At 55.1% G+C, this 4,590-nt stretch overlaps 1 long non-coding RNA gene across 1 annotated transcript; it reads right to left on the reverse strand.

Moving 5' to 3' along the window:
• Window positions 1-615: 615 nt before the first annotated feature.
• On the reverse strand, window positions 616-1,955 carry LOC125553780 (uncharacterized). The gene is made up of 2 exons (XR_007304199.2): window positions 1,158-1,955; window positions 616-1,039 (listed from the first exon to the last, which is right to left on the reverse strand). It is a non-coding gene; the product is annotated as an uncharacterized LOC125553780 (long non-coding RNA).
• Between the last annotated feature and the right edge of the window lie 2,635 nt (window positions 1,956-4,590).

Raw genomic sequence — 4,590 nt, forward strand, 5'->3', positions numbered from 1 at the left:
AAGAGAACTGCATGGTTTCTTTTATTCAAACATAATTTTTTTTAAGGACGAGAAAGTAGAGTGCACTTCACATCGGGTGTAAATGAATCACAACACTACCAAGAAGTGAACCGTATTACTTTTTTTTGCTTCTGTAACAATTATTTTGCACTTATGGGATGAACAACATCATACGGCCGACCACACTGCTTCAGAATGAAAACTGCACTGCATCGGACGGGCAAGTGAACCCCATAAGTTTTCTCTTTTTTCTAACTTTTTTACGCTTTATTTGTGAACCTCATGGTCAAAGTTAGTGAACCGCGTGGCCCAGACTAGAGAACTGCATTGTTTCGGTTGGTGTAAGTGAATCACAGGGCAGAAACTAGTGGACTTCATCTAAAAAGAAACGAACTTCTTTCTGTGTTGATTTTTTATTGTTCTACAAAGGGAATATTTTTACAAAGGGAACCACGGGAGTGCACTGCAAACGTACATACACCACATTGCAAGCATACAGAAAACAAGTGAAACGGGCCACATGCGACAATACAAATTGTCTTCTAAAAAACACATGATCGATGGGGTGTATTGCAGACATACACACACCGCATTGCAGGCATATACAAAAGGAACTGCATGCACATGATGCTTCCTTTTTCTTGCATATACAAAAGTACAAGTGAACCGCATCGAAAAAGAAAGAATACTGCTTGTGGTTTTATTAATAGAAGTGAAAAGCACTAAATTCTTGTCAAAAACAAGAGCGAAACAGCAAACTTTTCCAGTTTCCTTTTTGGAATGAAACGGACTGAAGCACGAGGCCACCGAACTGCCTGGGAGTCGTCTGCAGTCTGCTCGCCCGTTGGTGGAGAAGCAGAGCACCTCCCTCTTGTAGCTGCTAGCCCGAGGAGCAGAGCCTCCCCAACGCCGGCGCGTGTAGTCACCGCCGGGGGTGGATTTTGTCAGCGACGGGGGAGAGAACACAGATCCGTCCCCTGGCACAGCGGTGGCAGAGGGATCCCAGCCATGGTCATCGTGACCTCCCTCGCCCTGCTCCCTGCACTAGAAAATGATTTTTTCAGTGAATCACATAGTGAACTGCAAGAAAGGAAGAGAGAATCGGGGGCACTAACAGATGCTTTGTTGTTCGAAGAAGAATAGAAGGAAGAGGGCACCTTGATGGTAAACATCGTCGCAAATCTCGTGTTCCATGCCTAGATGAGATCTGGTGGTTTGGGCGCCCTGATCCGGTATGTCCTAACCTCTATCGCCCCTCCTCACCATGACGAGCATAGCGACCTCACCCCGGACGGGGCGGGATGGGGTAGGAGGAAACCCCCAGGCGCACTGCAGCATCGGGGCAACCGAACCCCGATGAGAAGCGGGGTGAACTGCACCCACGTGGGCCGCCGTCGAGGTAGGTGGTGGCGAGGTAGAGGCAGATCCGGGAAGGGAGGCAGAGGGGTGGCCTGCTCGGGTTGGATCTGCAAGGAGGAGGCATGGGGAAGGAGGTGGTTCGGCTGCGTGGGAGAGGGGGTGGGGCAGCGTCGGGCAGGAGGGTGGTGCAGCGGCCCGGGGGAGGGGGTTGTGCGGCGGCGCGGGGCATGGAGGTGGGGCAGCGCCGCGCAGGAGTGGTGCGTCGGCACGAGGCAGGGGGTTGGTGTGGCGGCGCGGTGAGGAGGAAGAAGGAGAGAAGGGCGGCCCGTCGGAGTTGCTCTGGCCGTCCTGTGCGGCGGCGGTGCAGATCGGCTGCTGGCCCGTGGAGAGGCGGGGGTGGGGTAGCCGGGCGGCGCGTCGGGAAGGGGTGGGTGGCCTGCCGGGCGGCGCTTCGGGAGGGGGTGGGTTGCCCGCCGGGCGGCGTGTTGGGAGTGGGTGGGCGGCCGGGCGGCACATCTAGAGGGGGTGGGTGGCCGGCCTGGCGGCGCGTAGGGAGGTGGTGGTCGGCCGGGAGGGGGAAAGTGGTGGGCATGGGGCGGAAGTGGTGGAGGTGGGTGGGGATCCACGAGTGGGTTCTGGGTTGTATGGGCTGGCGGGTTGTTTTTTTAGTGTTAGTGTCGGTGTCAAAACCGGCGGATCTCGGGTAGGGGGTCCCGAACTATGCGTCTAGGCCGGATGGTAACAGGAGGCAAGGGACACGAAGTTTTACCCAGGTTCGGGCCCTCTCTATGGAGGTAAAACCCTACGTCCTGCTTGATTAATATTGATGATATGGGTAGTACAAGAGTAGATCTACCACGAGATCAGAGAGGCTAAACCCTAGAAGCTAGCCTATGGTATGATTGTTGATGCGTATGTTGTCCTACGGACTAAAACCCTCCGGTTTATATAGACACCGGATAGGGTTAGGGTTACATAGAGTCGGTTACAGTGGTAGGAGATCTGAACATCCGTATCGCCAAGCTTGCCTTCCACGCCAAGGAAAGTCCCTTCCGGACACGGGACGGAGTCTTCAATCTTGTATCTTCATAGTCCAGGAGTCCGGCTGAAGGTATAGTTCGGCTATCCGAACACCCCCTAATTCAGGACTCCCTCAGTAGCCCCTGAACCAGGCTTCAATGACGATGAGTCCGGCGCGCAAATTGTCTTCGGCATTGCAAGGCGGGTTCCTCCTCCAAGTACTTCGTAGAAGATTTTGAACACAAAGATAGTGTCCGGCTCTGCAAAATAAGTTTCCACATATTTCCATAGAGAGAATAATATTTACACAAATCTAATCTGCTGACGTATTCCGTAGTGTGACATCACACCACGGCCAAGCTTTTATTCAAACCGTTTTACTGTCCCATCTTAGCGCGTTACGCGAGGTGGTCTCCTTGGCACGTCTTGTTAAAGCAGAGATCGTGTCCCCTTATTCCGGGATTCTCATCAATACGGGCGTGGGTAACCCAACCGTGCCATCAATTACGGCATTTGGAGATAAGCGAGTTTTACCAGGCTGGTGGGGACACGTAGTTGCGTCCACCCATATAAGGGGACAAGGATCCACCTTTTCACCCACGCCTTCTTCCTCCTTTGCCTATCCATTCTTGCGCACTCGAGCTCCAGCGCCCAAGTCCGCACTACCACCTCAACCTTCTCCAGTCATGTCCGGAGCGGGAGGCAAGTGGATGGTCTCCTCCGTCACGGAGGGACACATCAAAAAGCTGAGGAAGGCCGGATATCTGGCTAGCGATATCGCGCACCGGCTTCCCGAAAAGGGGCAGCTCATCCCCACTCCTAGGCCCCATGAGAGGGTGGTATTCCTCCCCCATTTCCTCCGCGGACTAGGCTTCCCTCTGCATCCATTTATCCGGGGGCTCATGTTCTACTACGGCCTGGATTTCCACGATCTAGCCCCGAACTTCGTCCTCAACATCTCAGCGTTCATCGTCGTGTGCGAGGCGTTCCTCCGCATCCGCCCCCATTTCGGCCTATGGCTTAAGACTTTCAACGTCAAGCCAAAGGTGGTGCGCGGCAGCCAGGCAGAGTGCGGCGGTGCCATGGTTGGCAAGATGGCCAACATCCTGTGGCTCGAGGGCTCCTTTGTGGAGACCCTGAAGGGGTGGCAATCGGGGTGGTTTTACATCACCGAGCCGTGCGACCCCGAATGGGTCGCAGCTCCCGAGTTTCGGTCCGGATCCCCTACGCGGCTCACCTCCTGGAAGGAGACCGGCCTGTCGTGGGGTAAAAAAGGAGAGCTGACCGGACTCCAAACATGCGTCCAAACCCTGGTGAACAAGAAGCTCAAACTTGTCAATGTAGTCCAGGTTATGCTCATCCGCCTGATCCTCCCGTGTCAACGACGGGCCTTCGATCTGTGGGAGTTCGACCCGGCGCAGCATCAAACTCTAAACAGGCTCTTCGACACGATGTACGAAGATGCCTGGAGGATGCTTTTCAAGGGCGCCGAGGCTCCTACATCCGCTACCAAGGATCGCGGATTCAGCACGCAGCGTCACGCGCTCGCGGTAAGTTGTTTTTCCTTTTACAGGGTATCAGTTTTACATAGCTTGATTCTATGCGGGATCTAAGCTCCCTTTCCTCTGACAGGATTGGCAGGTGACGTTCGGACAGATCAACTGTCCGGCTCCTTTGCCCGAAGGCCCAGCGGACGCTCACCTGGCAAAGCTGCTGGTTCCAGCACCCTATGTGGTGCCGGAGAAGAGGGCCAAGAAGAAGGCCACGGGGACTCGAAAGAGTGCCCGACGCCCGGAGGTGTCGGATTCACCATCCGACGAATCCAAGGCGCACTCCTCCCATGAAGACGAGGAGGAGGAAGAAGAGACCCCTCCCCCTCCAGCGGGGGAAGGGAAGAAAAGGAAGGCCGCCCCAACTGGGGAGGCCGAAGGGTCCAAGAAGGGGAAAACCCTTTCTCCGGACTACTCCACCGATGCCGCCGACGACAGAGAGGATTGGGTGCCCAGGGCCAAGCCCCTGGCGAAATCGTAAGTATCCGAATACCAAAGTAATTCATAGTATTCGTTTATTGCACAGCTTTCCCTTATGTCGAATGTGTTTATGCAGCCCACCCAAAGACCGGCTCGACGCGTCGTCGAGCGGCTCACTGGACTCGTCGGACGTGAACTCACTTCCGACGGCTTCCTCCCCCCGCCCTACGGACGACACCGA

Source organism: Triticum urartu, chromosome 7A, assembly GCF_056163025.1.
Source record: "Triticum urartu cultivar PI428250 chromosome 7A, HENAU_Tu73, whole genome shotgun sequence".
Classification (NCBI taxonomy): Eukaryota; Viridiplantae; Streptophyta; class Magnoliopsida; order Poales; family Poaceae; genus Triticum; species Triticum urartu.